The sequence below is a fragment of the Bombus huntii genome, chromosome 2, assembly GCF_024542735.1.
Source record: "Bombus huntii isolate Logan2020A chromosome 2, iyBomHunt1.1, whole genome shotgun sequence".
In the NCBI taxonomy this organism is placed as follows: domain Eukaryota; kingdom Metazoa; phylum Arthropoda; class Insecta; order Hymenoptera; family Apidae; genus Bombus; species Bombus huntii.
This window is the reverse complement of record NC_066239.1, coordinates 5,323,397-5,347,960: the sequence shown is the minus strand read 5'-3', so window position 1 is coordinate 5,347,960 and position 24,564 is coordinate 5,323,397. Positions and strand designations below refer to the sequence as shown.

General features: G+C 34.0%; 1 protein-coding gene across 7 annotated transcripts in view; it reads left to right on the top strand.

Moving 5' to 3' along the window:
- The window catches only part of LOC126877502 (uncharacterized), a 206,124-nt gene that overhangs the window by 57,994 nt on the left and 123,566 nt on the right, over window positions 1–24,564 (top strand). The window contains exon 1 of one of the 7 annotated variants that reach the window (XM_050640226.1): window positions 9,002–12,002. The exons of the other annotated variants lie outside the window; for them this stretch is intronic. The gene's annotated coding sequence lies outside the window, so the exon portion shown is untranslated. Of the gene's footprint in view, window positions 1–9,001; window positions 12,003–24,564 lie in introns of those variants that run through there. 7 annotated transcript variants of the gene reach the window in all.

The following is a 24,564-nucleotide window of genomic DNA, read 5'->3' as shown; positions in this document are numbered from 1 at the left end:
TGTTGAAACAAGAACCAGATTGGAATGTACAAATTCAAGGAATGTAGGACGAAAGTTACAATTTTGCCCAGTTGCGAGAATTCACTTTTTCTAAAAACATCAAGTTACCAATCCGGTTTTTCCATAAATCCTCCCTTCCTCAAAACTCGTTTGTTGATGTAACGGCGAGATTAGGCAATAACAATTCGAGGAATTTTTGCAGAACGAAGATCGTAACTTTTTCCAACTGTGTGAAATACCGTGTACAATGGATACGATTTTTAAACTCTCTTCTTCCGTTCCTCCATTCCTCCAAACGAGACGGAGAAGAAATACTATATTGTGTATATAATTCAGCGGAGATCTCCGGTCGAAGTGGAAGAAATATCAGGTGGGGTGGACAGTTTTGTTATCGACGGGGCCACTTCTATCTCGTTGCCTCATGTAGCCGTATTAAGGACTGCCTCCATAGTAGCAGAAACTTTATTACCAGTAATCGTCACGTCAATCGGTATGAGGGTCGCGAGTCGAGCGAGCGTGCCTACTCGTTCGCACTCGATACAAAATGGCGAAACGACGGACAGGCGACTGGCCGAATAACGCGGATGACGTTAAATCACAAATGAATATCCGCTCGTTTCCCGCAGACACTATTGCTGCTTTCCGTTATTTTATGCGAATCGTCCTTTTGTCGAGCGACCACGCCATTGCTTTGGTTCGTTACCTGCACCCATGACCCACATCTGCCGATTTTACTCGAGTTGTCGAGGGGTGGAAAGTCAGAGAGAGGGTGGTTCGAACGACGCGATAAGCGTTCGAAATTTATATGGCAGAGCGAGGCAGAACGTGGTAATTAAATATTTCAGGAAATGTGGTTAATATTACAGGGATGAGAGAATTCATTTATCGTGGGCGTGAATGACGAGTGATTCAAGATCGAGCAAGAGAGAGTATTTATACTAGGGTGTCGCTTGAAGCAATGTTCTCATTTTATTTCGGAAATTTTTAATCGTCTTTTAGTATAAGATATTAAAAAATAATAAAATATTATCAAATAATTATAGATAAAGGAATTAAACATGTTCGATAAAATTCTTTTGTAAGTATCGTCATTATCATTATTTAAGATATTACATATATGTTTTTCTTATTGCAAAATCATTGATATTAAGTATATATGTGAGTTTCGGAAATGAGGAACGATAAAACCGATAGACAAGGAGCAAAATATTAAGAAAGAAAATTAAGAGAGAATCTGTTCGAGCTTGTACGAATTATACCGAGCTTAATGTCAAAGGGAAAGTGTGACATTTGCTTAGAATTCGTGAATATATTTTTTCAAATTGTACGATATTATTCGGTAGTAATAGGAATGGCTTTTAATAATTTTATATAAAAAGTAAAAAGAATTTTTAAAGGCAGAGGTTCAAAGATTGCTTTGAGTAAGAAAATGCGCTATGATATCCTATAGGAACGATTTAGTCATTCGAAAACTTAATAACAGTTAATAACATTTTTAATAAATAAAAAGGATAAATTTAGAAAGAAACAAAAGAAACGTTACATTATCACTATTTTTGCAAAATTAAACGTTCTAAATTTATACCAAACATATGGCTGATATATTTTATATATTATTCATTTCCATACTACGTGCATAAGTATTATATGCTTTTTGCATATTTTTATTTTAACCCTTTGAAATATTCGCGATCTACCAATATAACATAAATTTAAAGAAAACCGTAAATGGTAGAAATTCTCAAATACGCGTAATGTGCAATCTTAACTTCTTTATGCTCAGTGTTTTGCGGTTCAAGCGAAATTCTAAAGTTAGTTTAAAGTAAAGTTAAACGTTATTACCATTTTCCTAAAATCAGATACTATAAATTTCGGCCAAAATCAACACCAATCGTATGTTTGACGCATATCATACAGGATGCGGTGAATAATATGTAATGAGCGGAACATGAGATGATTTCTTATGATAAGATAAGATGAAAATACATATAGAATAAAACCTTTTCATATAATGCTTATAAAATAACGGAAAAGTTTTATTCGACATTTGTTACTTATTTTCGCATATAGAATAATCTTCTATTGATTGTTTATACATAGCTAATTGGTAATTAGCCAAATTCAACTATAAAAGTATTAAACTCGATTTTCTTGAAAACGAAACATAAAAGGAAAAAGTTTTATTCTACATTTTCTTCTTACTTTTCCGTAAAGAATCCCCTTATGCCCGCACGTGTATGTTATTCGCCGGCATACTTCTATACTGTATACTTCTCGTGTACATTTGCATATTTTACATACATAAATAGTATATGTTTCTTGCTTATCCACTTATTGCATATTTTTATTTTAACGTACATAAATATTTGCAGACTACATTAAATAAAATCGTAAATAATTAAAATTCTCAAACATACATAAACCACATTTCTGAATTTCTTTACAGTCAGCGTTCTGTGATCAAAGCAAAGACCTCAGTTTAGCGAAGTTACATTATTTAATTAAACACTCCAAATTTTAACCAAAACTTATGATTGACGTATGGTTGACATTAAACATATGATTGGCGTATTTTATATACCTTTTTTGCACATTTGCATATTTTACATGCATAACTATCATATATTCCTTATATATTTTTATTTTAACATACATAAATATTCGCTGTCAAACCACATCGCACAATTTCTTTATACTGGGTACGCTTTGTGTGTTTCGTGATCAAAGTGAAATCGTGGGGTTTGCAAACGATACCGTCATTGAATGGATTCATACTTTTCTGGAACGAGCAGAAGTACCTTCTCCGTGAATCTCAATAGGAAACTTCTCGATCCATTCTCGTTATATTCTTTGAGCGTGTACCTTACGAACCTAAGAAGGAGTAGGTATCGCGTGTCGGGTCTTTCTTCGCATTGTGTTCGCGCGATCTCTTGCGATAGACGTTGTCGCTACCGTCTCTAGAGGTTCGATAATTATCAGAGATATCGGGAACGTCTTACGAGACGTGGTAATTTCCGAAGTGGAATTTCTTCCACCCTTGCTCGGCTATTATCCGAACGCGTATCTTTGTGTAGAAGTCGCGTGTCAAGACATTGCTCTTTTGCAATTTTAACGAACCTATTAATCGACTACTGGCTCGTATAATAATTAGAACGTAGCCCAAAGGTCGAATATTCCATGAATTTCTGTTGTAATTGAAAAGTAATTACAGTCAAGTATAAGTCTGTTAAACTTCCTTCGATGGAAGCTTGAAATATTGATGATCTTCTTTCATGTTCGTTTTTGTTTGGTATTTTCGCGGTGACTAATTAGGTTCAGAATTATTGAATTATATATAATGCACAAAATACCGTAGTTCAATTGCGAAAAATTGGTGGTCTGGGAATTTAACGTTAAATTAAAAGTAAGTCGTGATGTATAACGAAGTTTGAAATTTCTAAGCGTAAATTTGTGACAATTGGGGAATAGAATATTCTAATTATTCTAATGATTAATAAAAGTGCAAACGCTGAACATGCTCTATTTTATAACATTAATTATAAAATTAATGAAATTTGAAACTGCATTCACAAGCATCTTAAATATTATCGTTTTGATTCTACATGAAATTAATTATTGTTAAGTAGAGTTTATGATTTTTGGGATTATGAGTTTACAAGAAATAATTAAAATTTTGAAGAGAATGTTATCGTAATGTTGCAGAAATATTAAGACATCCAATGCTAAAGATTTGTTTCCGTAGATATTTTTGAAAAATCCGAGTAAGACGAATTTTATGTTTCGCGAAAAGTATAGAAATGTCTGAAACCATTCGAGATATTTCAGTTTCTTACATATTTTTCTACTGTCAACCAGTTTTCTGCAGCTTTCCATACTTCATATTTCTTTGAGTGTAAACCGTATCATTTTTCTGCGTGTCTCTATATTTCTATATCACCTCCTTCGCGTGGAGGCGACATTGGAATATTTCATGCTTTTCCACATGTCTTCCTTCTTTACATGAAAAACGTGTATTTTCCTCTCTTTCAATTTCTTACATGTTCCTTAACATCTTATCTATTAACAGTAGAACTTTATAACAAGTATTTTCATTACTTTGTTACATATATACTTTTTTTCATTCTACTGAATGAATATCAAATTCGCTTATGAAAAATCCAAATGTTAAATTATATATACCTCAATAAAGTAAAAATATAAATTACATATGCAAATAATAAATTATATATACCGATAAACCTAAATATTTCTTAGGATGAATTTCCAACTCTCAAGATCGATCATTCTCTATCGATTTTATTTCAAATGTCTATAGTATCCCATTATAGTTTATTAAAACATTCTGTTGATATCGTTTCAATGACTCTCGACTTCTTATTTTAATTTACGAAAATAAAACATCTTTCATTTTTAGAAATATAGTTGTTTGCAATTACGCACGCGCAACTATTACCTTTCTTCTTATTTCTCGACTTATTTCAACAAAATCTCAAACATCAATCTGTAGGTACTTCCTACTTTTATAAAAAAACACCACTTTATATCCGTTATACGTATTTTCTCTTCCTCTGCCAAATAAATTAGTTTTAATATTCTCGAATCTCGTTTTTCGCTCAATCCCGCAAAGTACTTAGTCACTTCCGCGAGAGTCGGTCATCCGCAATTACTCCATCTAATTAATGCTGTTTTCAGCGGAAAAGCTGAAACGAAGAGAATGTTCGTTTCCGTATGATCAAAATTATCGGAAATAGTTGGTGCTTCCGCACAGGGCAGGCTTAATCGATGCATGGTTCAATAAGGAGCCACAGGTATGCGTGCACATACACGCGCAGCTTTAGGCGTCGAGTGTCTTTGAAATAGTCATCGAGATCATCGATGACAGTGGTGCGTGCAAAGTGGGAACGCGTTCATCCGTTTGAAAGGCACATATGTACGTATGTACGTTCCAGTTCATAAGTCACCGATCGCTTGTAAATTTCCAACAAAATAGTTATTAATGCGTATGCAAATGGTAATTTTATAAAAATTCAGGGAGTTTATATAATTAAGGAAAAGCTTAAGGCAAAGAATGTGATGAGTTTGATTTTAAATATCATATGCTTTGTATCGATTATTATTATTGTTTCAAATAAATATAGGAAATTTTTCTTTTCTTAAAATCATTAATAATAGATCTACTTAGCTGTACCTAATTCTAATTTATTAGCTGTACCTAATGGCTCTGTAATTATAATATTAATTTATCCTTATTTTAAATGTAGTACTTATGGATGAGAGTGTATGTACGTTCGGAAGAGACACGGGAAATTAAGTGGCTTTTTCATCGACTCTCTTCCATTAACAGTCCTGTCCAGAACCGCATGCTTGTATGATTAAAAGAAAACTGTTTAAGTCTATTACGCCTCTTCCTTACGTGTTTCCAATATTTGTTCATTTCTTTTTTTTTTAACTTCCAAATTTTAAGATATTAAACTTTTACGTAGTACTCCATTGTTCTGTTATATCATTTTATCAGAACAAATTAAATTTTTTCCAGTAGATAAAATGATTAATAAAGAAAAACATAAAATATCCCATACACCAAATTCGTTATACAGAACGTTTTATCTCCATTTATTAATATCTAGTTCATTAATCGATATTTTCTGTTATATCTTTTTCTTTTTCATATTTCTTCCAGTACGCTCACCTGACTTTTTGACTTTCATTTCCTGATTATTGTTCATGTCTCGTACATCGCTACCTTTTTTTTAACCCATTTCTTTCTGTTCACGTATCGTACGAGCAATGCACTTTTACGTGTTTTCTTTCTCGTGGTAACAAAGTCCCATTATCGGGAAAGGAAATGGATATGTTTTTGCTTAACCAAAATCGATGACAAGATTTCTTCGCTTGTTTCAACGCGTTCGTTTTGAGAAACACAGGTGAATCGAACGGTTTCCGCGCACAATACGTGGTACACGCATTATCGATTTTCTGCTTCGACTAACCCTCTTTCTATTAAAAATGGGATATTTATACGAGATCATCTTAGAGTTGCTCTTGTTCCAGCTCCGCCAACCGTGATCGTAAACACCAGACAATACGTGGCCGTGTTTTGTACCAATAAAGACGCGACGAGATTAAGCCTTCTGAAATATATGTATGTAATACCTTTTTGCTTCGGCCTTTGTTTAGAAATTATCTCTATCGTGCTCATATGTATACGCACTCGAAATCTTCTTTCATGGATAATACGCTTAAAACGAGTACTGTTAAATTATATGCTATAACATATTCACTGTTGCTGTACTGTTTCACAAAATGATATTTAATGTATTTATTAGCAATTCATTAGCGATAAAGAATGTGAAATTATCACTGTAAATGCACTTTGAAAGAAAAGTTAACAGCAAAATTCTGAAAACTATATTTCTTTCCTTCTTTATTAGTGCAAGAAATGTTCAAGCAATAATTCTATTTACTTAATGCATATATTTTTAGCAAGGAAAAGAGAAAATTTATCAGCAGCATACTAAACTTTGAGAGAAATTTTAATAGTAAGATTTATATTATATTTCTTTTCAATCGACAAATACATTCGTAGTTATTTGGACATTTTGATCGACTAGTAGTAACAGTACTTGAATTTGACCAAAATGTACAGATTAATTACGAATAATGATTATAAATTAACAATGATTCCATAACGATACAGGCACGAAGCAATGAACGTTTTAGGAAAAAGGAAAAAAAGATAAAAGTAAAAGATAAAACGCGAAGACGTAATAACATCATTTGAATACGAATTAAGTATTAAAAGAAATCAAAGAAGAGTAAGAAGAGTATTACGTATAAAAGTAAATCTCAAAGGTAATGTCAAGATGTTATTATTTAAAATCAATTTATATCCTGCTAAAAGGATCTTCCGAATAATACGAAACACAAGATCGGCTTTTTGAACCAATTAACAGAGAGCAAAGAATCGCGCAGTGACAACCATGTTCCTCCTCGTTTTAATTACCGTGGCAATTGCAACCGCTCGTGTATTCGTTGTCGAAACTTGCTTTTGTTTGCCTTCTATTGCGTCCCAAAGCTTCGAAGCTAAAGTTTTAATGAACGCTGCTGTGTGACTAGGGTCCTTTTCCTCTTCACTACTTTCCATGTTGGTCTTTTTATCCCATCATCGACTTAGGCCAGCCAGTTAAATTTTGGAGGCAAATAATGAATATCGTGGATTCAGTAATTATCCACGAGATGCAACATGAAAATTTTACTCGAAATAAGTAATGTATGGAACTTTTGAATAATAATAATAACGATAAACTGTATGTAGAGATTTTTATTATAGTACAGACTGTAATTAGATTATACTATAATATAATATAATAATACATTACAGACTAAAATGTAATTATAATTTGTATTTAGAAATAAAATTGATAATATAAATATAAATATATTTATTATTTTATTATTATATTTTCTCTATAAATACAGATTAGAATCTAATTATAGTCTGTAATTAGACAAAATTATAATTAGATATATACTACCGTTCTTAAGTATTTGGATAGTTCAACTTATCTGTAACTCTCATTCCTACGTTTATTTATTGATCAATAATTAACACGTGATCCAAATTGGCTTTAATAGATTTCGGAACACTTTAGAACTTTGAAATGGTACTCTATGAAACTGACAGAGACAAGTGCAGAGTTGAACAAGTAGACATATACCATCACAAGGACCAGAGAATCACTCTGGACTTTCTCAGGTTTCGAATAAAGAGTACAGAATAGAGATCAAGTGAGACATCAGGGACTGTCTAAGTTGAGAATACCGACAAAGAATTGTTTAGACACGTAAGATTAGATAGAGCAAGAATATAGATATTCTTTGTTCTCTTCAGTTGAAAATTAATACCGCTTTATTCTATTAAATCTTTGTAACATTTTGAAGTTGTTTTCGGCTTACTTCCTGGTACTTTTTATTTTAAAATAGAACACGTATTTTGAATGGGAGACAAATCAGAATTTTGAAGTTTCGTGGAAACCATCACGGTCTACAGATCTTAGAATGATGTCACAGATTCTGTGATGCGACAGCTTTGAAGTTTGATTTCTAGGATTCTCAAAGTGGACTGTGGACGGTCATACAATTTTGGACTACTCGGACTGTGACTTTCAGGAGATTCTTTGTGAGCCAGGCAGAATCTTACGACTTCGAACTATTGTATTGTCAAGATACAACAAATGTATAATTTGTCACGAGGAAGATAAATAAAAGTTATCCTTTTCGAGTTAAAACAAAAAGAAGCGGCGTATCAAAAGAGAAAGCTAAACAACAACCAATATACAGCAATTTTAAAATACGTTATAAAGAAATCCATTAAATGTTACTTCATCCAAGCGCAAGAACAAACAGCAAGATCATTCCAGTCGTCAAAATACAACGAAATTTAAAATCTGTCGCGGAGAACATAAGAAAAAGCCATTTCTTTCCAGCTGAAGCAAAAAGGAACGTTAGATTAAATACCTCAAGCGTACAGCCACCGAGATACACCAATTTCAAGATCTTTCACAAACAGACCAATCAATCACCAACTTCACTCAAGTTAAAGCAAAAAGGAGTATCGAACTAAAGAAAAAGATAGAAGACGATACGTCCATTCACAACTAGCAGAGCTACGCTATAACCAAAGAAAGATAAAAAACGAAAACTGAAACGAAAGAACGCGATGATTTCTAATTTCCGAATGATAGATCTCTAGAAATTATCCGCGACTGACAATGAATTCCCGCGGTTAAAACCGGACCGTGGCAACGGGAATGGCGAATGGCCGAGCTTTAATGTGTATCACGAGCTTTGTCCCCTCTTCTTCTTTCTTCTACCCTCTGTCTGTACTCATCTCGTCCCCGTGTCTCCCTTCATCTCTTTGCCCTGTGTGTCGGTGCTTTTCTCGTCCCGACCGGAGGGACGATTGACGTATCGATTCCGAGAGAGCGGCAGGGTGGTGCAGTCTGGCCTTCGCCGTCGTGTCTGCGTGGTCCAAAAGTGCTGGCGTCGCCTACAACGACTTCTTGCCTCCACTTACAGCCGTCCTGCCGCCGTTACCGTCGACGACGTCGCGGACAATCGATGCGTTTCGAACATTGGGACCAACTAGTCTGTCCTCCACGTGACTTAGCCTGCAAATCGTGCTTTTACGATCGTGTTGCAATACTGTCCTGTATCGCTAGTTTAATTTCGATGCCGCGTATCGTGCTATCGTAAATAGAATTCATTCGCGTAAAAAAAAGTGATCGAAATTGAAAAAAGACGTTCGATCAATGACCTCTAATCGATTTTGTCATCTTCTTCGTTCTCAATCCGCGTCTCCGTTTTATAAGGGTAGTTTGTATCAGAGAGCTTGTTTACAAGCATTGTGTTTAGTCAGTCAAGTTCTTTGGTGTTGCGAGTGTGGTCTGAGGGGGCGTTTACATTTTCCAATCAAGAGGAATCTCTCCTGGCTTACGTGCATCTCAACGGGATGAGGATGGAATTCTACGAGTACACTTTGAAAGGCGGAATTCTATGGCAGGGTTCAAGAGGACGGTAATTGGGAGCCAAGACACGTGACTGATTTCCAGAGAATAGTGGTATAGTTCGGTGGTGAAGTTCTCTCGAGGCTGAAAAGGCGAAGGAAGTGTTTCGACCCGTGACCTGCAGATCAGGTGCTTTTGATAGCGGTCCTTTGTGTATGAAACGAGAGTTTCGAAGGAGGAATCAGTGAAAAAGTGTAACAGTGTTGATAGAGTTCGTTCGGAGTTCTAAATGAGTATCGAACTTTGGAAAATATCTATACAATGACGTGTATACTGCGTTAAATATTGTGTGCAAACTTTTCGAGGATCGTATATAGAAGTTTAATATTTCTGTAATAATTCTCCCCGGGAAATTTTATAACGACTCGAAACTAAATAATCGTGGATTAATTCTACGGAAAATTATGTGGAAACTTTTGAATATATTTTGCAATATTAACGCGAGATTTCAAGTGGAACTGAATTCCATAGCGAAATATGCAAGTCGTGGAGTACGAAAGTCGTGCGCTTGAAGAGAAACAAAAGTGACTGTCGAAAGAGTCGTGGAACTGTACGCAAACATTGGAGTTCCGCTCAGTTTCACGGTATTCGTTAAGTTTCTATTGAAAGTAGATATATATTAATTTTAAAGAAACACGTATTTCTAAAGGGAAACAGTATCTCTCATTAAATATCTGCATCTATCCTTCTAATGGAAATAATACAGTTCTTAGTAAATACCTATCGTTAAAATCAACGTTCATATGAAAATAATGACTGATATGAGAATTGAGATGTATAATAACAAAACTTTTAAATGAGAAAATCGGACAAGCTTCTATAAGGAAAATTTATATAAAGCTTGAAAAATTGAGAAATTTAGCATACGAATTATTAATTCTGTAACGAAACCTACATTACACGCATGGGAATTTAAAGGAATAATTAAAACGTGAATAGTACACCTTTTCCCATTGAACCCATCAACCACGAATACGGAAAAATAATTCAAAAGCATACGTTACATCAGGAGCGAAAATGGTGTTAAACGAATTATCACCGACCTTCATATGCGAAGCAACGCGGAACGCTACACGAAATTTAATAGAAGCGTTTACAGTTGCTCCATTTGGCAACAGCATCCACATACGCGGAGACACAATACGAAAGGACTCGCAGGATTTAGTCGGTCTTTGTACCCGTTAATTCCATTCGCTTCTGCTAGCTTTAACACGAATACCTCTGATGTATCTGAGAACAGCCGGAAATACTAAGAGTCACTTAACCGAGTCACTCGAAGCACGTCGTAATGACTGTTCGACGTTTCTTCTAACAAATTGTTCGTTCCAGCGAGCGTGAAAGAAGTTCGAAGAAAATAATTGCAAAGACGATTGGGCTTAACGAACAAAACTATAATAAGCTGTATCGGTCGATCGGTCGGAAGAGCAATCGCTTAAAGACACGCTCGCGAAAGGTCTAGAAACGTCTGCAGCAACTCGAAGGCTTGATCGAAAGAAGGAAATTATCGTGAGGTCACGATAATTGGATCCCATGATTCAACTTGCTCGATCGAGATTCTTATTGCTCAACTAACTAACTAGAAATTTAAAATCCTTGTCACACCTCGAAACTGTATCAAAGAGTATCTTTGTCACTATTGAACGCCAGATTGGACGATAAGAAGGAACTGATAAAGTGAACCAGCGGTCCAAAGTCTTTTTATTACTCCCTGGACAAGATTCGAGAAACAGGAACGTCCATTATATATTTCTTTGCGTCAGTGAATGTTTTGTTGTTTCGTAGATATGTCAGGATCGTCTAAGAGACCCGAGTTGTCTGACCGATTGAAACTATGAAATGAAAATTTCTAATAGGATGCTGAATTTCCAAATGCGACCAATAAGGCAAAATTGATTGAGCAATGTTAAAATTTGGAGCAAATGAATATCCAAATATCTTTATGACAGCAAAGGAGACATAACAAATTTTTTGAAGCAAGTCGACAAATAAATGAAACTCCAGAGAAACGGGTACTTACACTGTTTTAAAAGACGTTAGTCGACATAAGAGAGATTCAACGATAGAATCTTGAAACTCTGAAACGCAATCTATGCACGAATTATCGTTTGGCGTCGCACATCCCGCGTTAGACGCGCGATGAATTCAAATCACTACCATCCCAACGGGAATTTCTATCCGCGGCTGGATCATGTTCACCACGAGGCGACCAAACGTCGTCATCAGAGTCCCACGAGAATTATCCGCGTTGAAGATTCAACCTCTTGACATTAATGCGAGGACAGGACTTTGGCCTGTGACAGGATCACGAGCCGGTGTTTCGTACAGATAATACAGTGCTCGATCCTAGATTTTGTTACTTGCTAATCATTGGCGAGAACCACGGAGCCGTCGACGAAGATTGGTGACGATCGAGCGGTAGCTCAACCGCTCTCACAGGTTGGTTGTTTGAAAGTTGTTCGTAAGAAAACGTCAAAAATTAGTTGTGTGTAGATTTTGAATTATTCAGGCTTGTACACTCGTTCGTTGTTACAAACAGCTCTTAGCCGCACTCACGGGTTTTTATTTTAAAGTTGTTCAAGAGAAAGTGTGGAAAATTAGTTGCGTGTAGATTTTATCACTGTTCAAGTTTTTTACATTCGTTCGTTATTACAAACTCTGATCACTCAATTGCGTGTAATTCCATGTTTACGATTAAAGCTATTAAATAGGAATATTAGATATATTTAAAATTTTAAACGTACTGTTAAAGTTGATGATCTTCTACAAGAAACATGACATTTCCAGTTGATGATGTTCAAGACGCATCAATTTCTTCAATATTCTGAAGTTTCAGTAAGAACAAGGAAAATCAATGAATAATGCGCAAACAGCCTAAATAATCGGAAACTCTTAACTCCCCCAAGATCTGCAATGCAATTCTTTTCTCATTTCTATTTCATGATTATATCTCTTCCGCGTCCCCAGGATCATTTCGGGCCATTTTCAATCGAATTTGAATTTGCTAAAAAATTTATATTTGAAGAAAACATCATTGTTGATATATACGTGAATTCCTGCTTAAAATATTATTTTCTCTTTCGATTGAAACTGAAACAAAATCGAAATATAAAAAATTCGGGAACAACAGCTGGGTTAATTGATAAAGACGCAACATACAAATCATAAAAAAAAGCTAGAATTATCAGCTCTCTTTAATGCCATTAAGATAAAACGTTCCTTGGCTTTTGCTTAAAAGAGTTTCATCTACTTGAAGGAGTTAAATAATGTTGTACCTAACCGAGCGTCGTATCGCGAGCGGAGATGTCAATCCGTGTTTAAACTGTAAGAAAGTCCTCCACGTACCAAGTCCACATGGCGAGTGAATTTTGATTTATTCGTCGAGCGCAAGGGCTGAACGGTCTGCCTTTTCCTTTGAGAATGGTCAGCTTTCGCGATCACGAGTCGCTCTTTGATGTCGGTGTTTGATCTCTATGAAGGAGGAGCGCAAGGTCGATCCTTTGCGACCGATGTAGGGGAGAACTAGGTGTCTTCGAGGGGCATCGATGTTTCCCTTTCTTGCACTTGATCTCACAACGGAACAGGCCAGAGAGTCTGGTTAACTGGAATTTATGGTTGCACGAAGCGTTGCTTTGTTTCGTTCTCCATGCTGCCGGAGGAGTGCAGTGTCTCGATAACAGTCGATCGAGCTCGTTCTATCCGGATGTCTGCATGTTCTCGAGGTCCTACGATCATCGACGTATGTATATACAGTATTATACATGCGTTGATCGATCCCGCGAGTATTACATTTCAATGTATTAGGGTAAACGATAGAGTGTCTGGGAGTTGATTCAGTAGGGTTGAAGTAATTGTTGAATCTAACGCGGTATTGATCGCGGTTACAACCAAGACAGAGTTAATTAAGTATCGGATACTGAAAACTCGACGAGAAGAACGATATTCTAGGGATTTATTTATCAGCACTTGATGTTTTAATACTGAAATTAGATTAATGGGCATGCCATAGTCATTTTCAGTCATTAATCAAAGATAATAAAAGCTATTATCTTCGCCGACAAGTATAATTATTCATGGGAAACTTTTAATTTCTAAAAAAGGTGAGCGTCATTCCTTTGTGTTTTTTTAAATTAATGGCACATTCTTTTTCAGCGACTTTTTCCTATATTACAGATCTAGGTTTAAGCAGACCTTTTAATTAAGTTTTGTAATAATGTCAATTCTTTGCGTAAACAATAAAATTTGAAAAATCATACATATATGATATATTTTGAAGTAATATATTTAATGAGAATATAATGGTAACATGTTCTAAATTCAACATTGTAATCTTTCCAATTTATCGTATTTTTCGTGCAATCTTTTTGCCAGTTTTATTATTTTGGAACCGTATAAGACGCAATAATAGTAAATCATTTTCGCATTTCTTTATCTTGAGAAATTTCTTCTATGGAATATTTGTTTAATATAAGTGTGTCTATTTCTAATTTTATTTGGTCACGATTGTTCATTAATACATCGATTAGAATTAGTTAAGATTGAAGTTCTTCAATATTACAGGCTGATAATGTAATGGATTGATTTGCTATAAATAGATGGAAATATTTTTAAATCGTAGATTTAGATGTAACAAAGATAAATGATAGATAAATTATATCTAGAAATGTCTATATTATGTAGTATCATGAGAAAGAAAACAGAAGAAAAATTTCCTGATATCTTGATATAACAAATAATTTGTTGAATATGTATTCGAATAAATTTTGTTATTATTATTTGTTTATTTTATGTCGCGTTAGCCTTTATAACTTTTACACAAGAAACTGAAAACTGATTGATTGAGAAAGAAACAACTAGCCGAAAATATGTATTATTTCGTGTTCTACCATAATAATATCTTATAAAAATCTTTTTCAATATTGGAATTAAAACAGTAATGCATTAAATCTCTGATCTTATCATGACTATAATCGCTGTGCCTAGAGATACGAATTTTATTATATCGGGAAGATTTTTATCGAGATTTTTCTTTCGACAAGGATATAATGGAAAATTTTATTTATCTTCTCCAAAAGTAAGACATTTTATCCATTTTTGTGATAATAATGAATCTTGTATAATTCAAATGAATAACTAATCCAACATTTAAATTAATAATTAGTTCAGCGTTTTAAAGATGTGCTTATTCTTACATTTTTTCATGTTCTTGACTAAAATAAAGGAGGATAATTATTTCTAAACATTAAACTTCTTTCTGAGGTATATTTATGACAACAAATATTTGCATTTGTAATTATTTCTCCTTTAATTCTTTTCTGTATTCTTTATCATCGATTTTCTCAAGGGATTAATCCTTTATTCTCTTCTTCTATAAATATTTCCTCCTTAATTCTTTAAAAATCCTATCTCCATTAATTCTCTACTAAATATTTCTTACCTACTTTTCAAAATATTTTCCTTATTCTAATTCTTCAAATAAATAATTCTTTCCCAAATCCTCAATTTCTTTTCTCATTCTTATTCGTAGTAAAAATTTATCGCTTCATGTCTCGTCTCATCTAGCAATTTTTACATCCAATAAATACCTACCTGAAACGTAACTCAAAGTCACTTCGTTCGAGTGTACAGAAAAAAGGAAAGGAAAGTTTTTCAGCTGTGAAAAAGGGATTCCAATTTTTGACCTTGGGTCAGCTATTGTAAGTATCGCGCAAATGGTGCGCGCTGATTAAAATTTGCCTCTTTGTCCGTGCACGTGTTCATAGAGGAATCTAAAAATTCTTTTTGGTTTGCATTGCTATATACCGCAGCGTGAAATCCGGCTGGTTTGATCGCCTCTCAAACGTTTTCCATTTTATCGCTTCAACAGGTAGGCCACAGCTGCAGCCATGGTTGCATTACAAACGTTACGCTAAACCGACTGAATTAAAATCACTGCAAGGCTGTCGCACCTCTCTACACTGAAAATATATTACTCCTTCTGTGTAGTGTTCCATGAATAGCAGCCAGTTTGGGAAGTAGAATTACAATTAGGGCGAGAAGATCGTTTGATTATGTAGATCTTGTTTAATTTAAAATGTAATTACTTGCTAAGCGAGCAATGAAAATTTGATTTACGCAATTCTATTCATTCACATATATAATATGTAATATGTATTAATAAACAAACTTTCTTTTCTTCTCGAATTTTTTAACGAATTTTTCATTCGTTTGCATTGCTTTCATATTTCGTGTTTTTTGTATAATTTCCTCATAAAGTTTAATATTTTTATAGAATCTTCTTTCCTTATTTGTATCCATAAAATATTCTGACACAACGTATAATTGGCGAGAACTAGAATAGCATACCTGTATAGTTGCCTCACTATATCAGCGACAACAACACGAAAAGCATTCTTCACAGCAGCAATTTCGTTGTAATGATGCTACTGAAGAGCAGTTGTACCTCCATCACAGATATTTATATGTAGAAAATTCAAATATGCAAACATACATATACAAAATATCCAAAAATTACAGTATTCCTTATAATGTCTAAAGATTGAAATAGATCTCTATCTGAATTCTATTTAAATAGAATATCGTGTTGCTCTTCTACTTCTGACATCATTTAAAATTATGTGTTCCATGTTTCTTACGATTGTTCTATACAGTGGTTAGAAAATCTCGTATAACACTTCTTGCAACATCTAAAGAGTGAAATAAATTTCTTATCTACATTTCACTTAAATGTATCGTTTCCTTCTTCTAGTTGTGGCATTATTTAATATCAGATATTCTATGCTACGTATGGTTATTCTTCTTAAGGAATATATATCGCCTTAAAAAGAAATTCCTATTTAGGTTCGTATTTAATTAAGGTTCATAAAGATATTTACGCAGCCTAGTTATAATTTTTCAAGTTCCTTCGAGAAACAATGTATAGATGTTTGAAAGGCAAACGACTAGAGTCAATCTAATACTTTTGTCTGTCACCTCGAATTATCATCGTTTAAACACTCGTCGCGCTGAGCATTGAGGTTTCTTCATCACGCACGAAGGGGAGCGAGTTTAATCCAACAAAGTTACGAGACGCTTAATTGATATTACAACGGACGAAATTACAAGAGCTGCAGGATGAGTGACTGGAGTGAATCGCGCGATATTAACCGGGTTAACCGGGGTGCGTTCGATCCTTTGGACGAGAATCGATGGTAAAGTTCGAACGGCTGTAAATTCTCGTCGGTCTGGCGAACCGACGTAATTGCTTTCTAGAGATGGCTCGCGATAACAATGTCGATTAAGTGCTCCAAATTAATGGAAGATTAAATCGTTCACACGTATTCCATGGCAAACGATAAAAATTTTTAGACGTTACGAAGATATGTTGGTCTAGACGAGAGCTGTCTCGTTTTGAAAGATATACATGAAGGTTTTTGACAAATTGAAAGTAACGTGTTAATGTGTATAAAATTGTATCACTGCCACAGTTTTTGCTTTTGTGAATATATATTTTTAATACAAATTCGATGATGCATTATTATATTCATCGTTGATTGAATTTTCATTATCCACACTGTCGGCCATAAGCATCAGCATGCGCATACTTGTTACAATTTATTGAAAATTCTAGAAAATTTTGTTTCATATAATGTTCTATTACAAGGTACATATAGTGAGAACTCATAGTGAGGACTTATAATAAAATAACCAGAAACTAGCAACAATAAACGGCGAATTAAGTAAATATTCGGCATTAATAGAAAACAGATTCGGCATAATGGTTCGTTATTACGACGTCCGCCTCGACTACACGATTTCCGTGCCGATTTATTTGGCCGGGTCGCGGGCATTTGTGAAATAAACGGTGGTTTAAGGTTCACCGATGGCCAGGGACGCGCGGCGATCTTTGGAGGATAGCCAAGCGTGGAAAAGAACGCGTTTAGTAGGTTCGCCGGTGAAAAACGTCGCTTAATCCGACCAATCGTGCAGATTAATCTACCACTGATTACTGTTTATCGTATTTGCTCCGTCCATCGATGACCAAACAGTGCTGAATATGTGCAGTGTACATTTGGAGCAATAAGAGTAATTCATCATTTAAATGAGAAGTTTTAGAATTATTTAAATGTCCAGTATTGAACAAGAATAAAGATGTTCAAGTTTTCTTTATGAATTTCCTGTGTGTTTACATATTATTTTTTTAAAACGCTGACACTATGAATTTCTTTACTTATTTTACTATAATTTCGTAACGAAATCAAGTAAGAATTAACAAATTTTGCAACGTTGAGATTCTGGAATACTAATATATTTTACTATATTTCTGTCGTCGTTTTAATAACCTTACAGAAGTGCTAGTCATATAAAGAACGTAAAAAATACAAATCATTGTTGAAGTTTAATAATCGAGATTATACGTATAAAAAGTTTATGGGTAAATGCATTAATGGGATCGTCTAACGCAAACATTGTTCAAGTTTTCAAGTAGAAATTTTGCTCGGTATCCTGTACAGTATAAAAAATTGATACAGGATCACTTTTGAGCAGGAAGAACTCTTGACTGTGATAGGATATCCGGTGGTATTAGCTTGGCACGCTTGAAACTCGTATTTCAGTAAAATCGCAGTGAATTTTTCCGCGTTGCACGTTCTAAAAAGTAAACGGAGACATTAATATTTACGGGAAGTGGTACGATGCCCAGCAGTTTATTAATCTAGTCGCAAAACTATTTGTTATTTTTCTGAAACAACCCAGTTTCTTTATCGTGTTATTTAAAAAAAATTAAATCATCAATTTCATACATACAGAGAGAGAGAGAGAGAGAGAGAGAGAGAGAGAGAAATACTTAACAAACACATTTTATGTGTTATATGAAACTTTGCGAAAATTAGCACTGTATTGAGATACGACATAATTCGGAAAGTTCGAACTGTGAAATGAATCTAGAAAAAAGTTCTTAAGAAAATTGTGCTGGCTAATAGAAGCTAAAAGAAGAATGCGAATACGAGTACTTAGATATTGCTAGATTGTGAATTATACGGTCGCTCATTAAGTTGCTTGACCAACAAGGTTTTTTGTTATGCCTCGTGATGGAACTTCATACAGTAGACTTCAGGAATATATAAACTACACCCGACATACTACACATAGAAGGAAACGAGACTTCTATTGTAGTTTGGTAATAGTACCAAATTTATCGAGGGAAGATAAAGTGAACTCCAATGCTATCTAAAATATTGTAGGAATAGATGGGATTAGTAGTTTCACGAAATTAATTCGGACAAATAATTGGAAGATACGAATTCAATTAGTTAGTTTATTATTAGTTAATTATTTAAATTATTTACTTTCATGTATAGGTAATAAGTGTAATTAATTAATTGTTTAAATAATCAATTAATAATCTTTGGAAGATAATTACATATCGATAAACCATAGACGTACATGTACAGTCTCAGTTTAGTATTACACGTTTTTTATACAGTTTTAATTCTTATCTAAGAATAAGATGAAACAAGAGAAAATGTAGTTCTAATGCTAGTGATCAGATTCTTTGAAGTCATCATGTTAACGTATAATAAAGAGCTGAAATTAATATTCTTTTAATTAATGATGATTTTCTGTCATAACACTTTTCATCGACATACGTAGCTCGTAAGTATTTAGTATAGTGCTTCATTTTTTTGTTATTTTCCACCTTTTCGATAAATTAGATTCTACAGCGTTGCGCGTTGTTACGCGTATGTTAGCTACGTTGAACAGTTACACCAATATAATAATTTTTCAGATTCTTCGGCTAATCATTTTATGCATGCGAACTACATTCTTTCGTCTGGCATTCACTGTCTCAACATCTAACAAGAGAACTATCTAGGAGCTAAAGAATTCCAGTCTTCTTTGTAACTTGACATAAAAATATATAAAAATTCGAAGTATTATATAGCTTCCTTATTATTTACTTCTGAAATTCCGATAAATATGTACAACTCTCCTTAATATTTCTGAAATGAATAATTCTTCCACATATATCCGACAAAACAATGCCCGAAATTATCACAGATTGATTAAACGTTTTGCAATTACGGACGAAATGATTCTCCATTCTCGCATTTTATGTTTCATAACGTTCGGCAAAAGTTGTAATTCAGCTCTATAAACTGTTAGACATAATTAAAATTCCAATTCATTTTCAGCTCATCTCGATGAACGTAGCATTAAAACGCAGGTTCGAGTTTAAAATACACGCGTTAGATGTGAGATTGCATTAAGAGAACAACAACAAGCGGATAAGGAAGACAAACACAGGATTAAAGTGACAGACATCCCAACAGTTTGGTACTATCGCAGGACCTTGCTAGTTTCTAGAAAGATACTCGGCCACATTAATTTCCACGTGAACATTCATTTCGGCGAACGCGGCGATACTTCTTCACCTAGAGGCATCCAGTTTCAAATGCTGATGGCATAATGGGTGTCCAGCTTTAAAAGGCACTTAGTTTTACAAATTATGAGGCGACGGGGCTAAATTGACGGGGGAAATTGTGCAGCGCTGGAAGCGCATAATTCGAAGTTAATCTTGTTTCCAAGGGAATGCATTAAAAGTCTCTTAATCTCAGTTAATTAGAAATGCTCGAAGTAACTGCGAGATCCTATTCCACGGGCAAGTGACCATTGTCCACACGGTGATACGCGTTACGTTTAATATTGGAATTATTAGACACACCAAAATGTAGAGTCAGATTTCTTGTTTTTGCAATTATTTAAAATTTGTGAAATTAGATTCTTAGGCATGTCTATTATCCTTCCAGAAGAATAATTGCAAGGTAATTTCATTTTGCGATTTTTAACAGCATTATTTACACATAAAATGATCTCCTCGTTTCGATCACTATAATGATAAATAAACGATAAATAGCTATACAAAAATATAATTTATCTATTTAATTTAAATTCCAAGCAGGGTCTGGATGATATTATTTGGAACACTTCATTAAGAAGAATTAGGTATGCCAATATTAACTTTGATTGAGACAAAATCATAGTTGTCTTTGAAAGTTGTGTCCTTGTTTGTTGATATCCGATTTTTTTTTAAACATTTGTAAATTTGTCTTGTAAAAGATCAGATCTAGTTTTGTATAAAAAGTACAATCTCTTTTGTAAGTTCAAAACGTGAAACTATCTTGCGAAGAGAGTTGAAGCGTGGTTAACGCGTTGATGGATGAGAACTAAAAGAATCTTTCGAAAAATTTCTTAGAATCTCATTGTGAAAAGTTTACAGCATTAGTTGGATGGATATTCTTGTGAAAAAGAAGGAATAATTTCTTGTGGTTATACAAATAAGAAATCGAATTTATAATGTATCGATAAAGGTGTATAAATGTAAGCATTTTCGACAAAAAAGAGCTTACTTAAAATGAGAAAATGTGAAATGTGAGAAAATGTCGAGGTTGAATGATATTTATATGGCTATAAGGAATATTGATTAAAAATAGCGAATAATAGAAAATTTGCTAAAAATGTGCAAATTTGCAAATGAGAAATCTTTTCTTAAAGCTCAATTTGTATTTTGTTGAAATACCATAAAGATCATGCTATATTGCGATATGCAATTACAAAATATTTTTAATTCTCCTTTGTTCAATCAAATTCTAAAACGTGAGATTCTATGTGGGAAATTATGTAATCTGTCGAACAACATTATTAATAATAGCTTCGTTTCAACTACATAAATCCAAAGTAAAATACGGATTGGTTGTACAATTTTATATTTTTACTGCAAACGTGTGTTTCATTTATTTTCACGTTAATGGTTACGGTTTATTTAATTAAAAAAAGTATAACAAGTGTAATTATACGTATACACGGGCACGCAGACAGTATTTACCTATATTTTCTCATCGTTCTCACGATGTACATAATTAAAATAATACCTACTGGTACACAATTAACTGTACCACTAATTTTACGACCAAAGACACAAGCGAGTCTAATGGTTTTCTTAATCTTTCCACTCGTAAATGCACTACGGTGAGTAGATATCATTTATCTCACGGTGCATCCACCCAATTCCCATTTTTCCCTCCCATTTATCTTCCAAGTATTTGCTGGTGCAGAAAAGTAGCTCGAGATTCTCTGAATTTCGAAAATAAAATATATAGCGCAATGGTAATTATTACCAGGTGACGGTGAAATTATCGAACTCGAAGCGAAAGTCGCTTTCCCATTTTCATCGAGTCTCATTTTCATTTCCTCCGATTACGAGTTGTTTCGTCCAGAAATTAAAAGTTCCCAAGTTCTTCGAATTTACGCCATTTATGACCTTTTTTATAGTACATTGAGCTTAAGTGTTAATTGCTGATACAATTTTACGAAACAGAGCGACAGATGTACCATGTAATAAACATCCTGAAAGCTTAAAATCTCAAATAAATTTTAATATCCTTCCAAATATGTTATCTGGTAAACGTTGCGAAAGTTTAAAATCTAAAAGAAATTTTACTTTCTTCGATCGAATAACAAGCATTTTCTTTAACTAAAAAATGAATAACACAAATCGTCTCGCTTGTCAGATAGGAATATTCGGCTGCGGTGAATCCTTGATTGATACATGGAAAACGATCGACGCCGTTTTTCGCCCTCGGGAACCACTTTGGTAGGCTCGAGATTTCCGACAGGAACTTCCGAGATATGCCTCTGTTCGAGAGTCCCGTTGCGCACGACGTCAGCTGGGGATCGAGCTTGATGGATTGCTGGGGTTACTTTTAACGCCAGGCATTATCATAATAGAAGGATTCTTTGGTGTGTGGATAAAATTATGACAAATTTGAGTGTCGTGCGTGCGATTGATGAATGAACTATTGATATATTGAAAGGGATTTCGTAATCTTATAAATGAGGATTCGCTTATCTTGTACACAATTGAAATTGAATATATTTTTCAATGAAGAGGAGACAATTGACAAGCCACAGGTTGCAGATTATAAATTTCATCACAATTTTACAATTTTACATTCAATGGAATAATCAGATAACTTGTGAAGTATAATAACGTAATTATTGGAGATTTTAGATCTTAATGTTGGATTTTTTTAAGGAGAATTTTTAATGTTGACGTACTGTCTGCTATATCGTTATATCAAGTTGTTTATTGTTAATTAATAATTATAGCGAATAATTTAAATTCTTGTTTTCATTCCTTGACTAAAATTAAATATTAAAATATTGAATAACGATGGGCAAATAATTGTAATATTGAGCAAAAAGTTGCGCTTGTTATTAATGCACTCTACTAAAGAAATAAACAAATCAATATCTCAAACATACAAGGGTATAGTAATAGAAAGTAGAAATATGATGTTACTCTTAACAGCCAACAATGATATAAGGCAGTACTAAAACAGTCTTGACGTCATAAACATCTGTTACACTCGTGCAGAGTTAGTATATCTTTAACGTGTGAGGATACAATAGAAGTCTGTATAACATAGAAAAGAATAGATATCTTTTCGAATAAACTTTTCTTGTTATATATATATATATATATGTGATAATACTCAATCATAAAGGATATAAAATAATAATACAATAATACACAATAATACAGTATAAATAAATATGTGGCATTGAATATTCACACGACTCGCAATGATATACTACAACTCAAATCGGCATTATGAGAAGATAAAATAAATACATAAAAAAATCTTTCCAACGAATAAATACATATTTTCCACTATTATCCGGATTATCAGCAATATACCTATATTCAAGCTGCAGATTCCAAATATGTGTCTGGACAAAATATGCCATTTGATACAAATTCAACGTTTACCATTGCTTTTATTTTCCAGTTAGTTTATGAATCTACTATTTCAAGTACAGTATACACCGTTTATCAAACATTTGGACTCGTTCTATACTTCATTACTACATAAATCTTTTTAAAGATCAGTTCAAAATTTCTTAGGAAACTCTCTGTAAAATTTCATCAAAGAAAAGGATATTACCATTTTTATTTGTAGCGTTAATTGGAAATTAATAATAAAATTAACACTGAAAGTAAAATGTAATTCCAAATGTATTGGCATTGCATAATGTAATGTACTAAATAAAGTATTTATTAAAGTATTCCAATAAACGGGCCACTAAAAAGTCAATCTAGTTAATTTCATGTCTCCATAACTTTTTAGTTTCTCTTACAAAATACATGATTACAGTGGTCAATTTTTCAGAAATTGAACGGTTCCTGATGTTTAGTCAGAGTTAATCAGTTTATCTTCTGTGTGACTCAAATTTGTAACAAATAAGTGTCCTAATACTTGTGGCTGGCAGTGTACTTTTACCATTAAACACGAACACTCTATCATTATTGCGTCATTATATCCTGTGGTCATAAAATGAATATATGGAACAGTATTTCCACATAACAATATCTTGACGCTCGAAGGCGCCGTGTCTTTCGACATCGAATTCACGATGTTGCAACACATTGGTTCAGCTAGGGCGAAATAAGAACGTACTCGCGTACATACTCGGCACTCGGCGATGGCAGTTGACATGTGGTAACAGCTGTGGCGCTGATAAAAAGCGTAAGAGGCACTTAGATTCCACAGATACAGACCGGTATAACGCAAGAGAGATGAAGACGCTCAGAAAGATAAAATGGAAAGAATGGCTGTTCAATATCGACTTCACATAATAAAACGATGGCTAACATTGATCGTGAAAGTGGACAAATTGGAAAATGGAATTGGAGCTGCGACTCCAGTATCGGAAACCATTGATAAAGTGTCTTAGACTGGGGAGTAATAAAGTTTTACTGGATAGAAAACGTCGTTGGCACCAAAATGACAACAAACATCTACCTGGTGAAATTCAAAGCGGAAATTAGTTCCTCTGGCGTTACCGCGTACTAGTTCAAGATTCAGCTTTCCCTACGCTTTGAAGCTTCAATCGCCTTCTAATCTGAACTCGTCGCCAATCGATGTCGAGATCGTAAGTTCCAGAATTGGAAACACTTTGC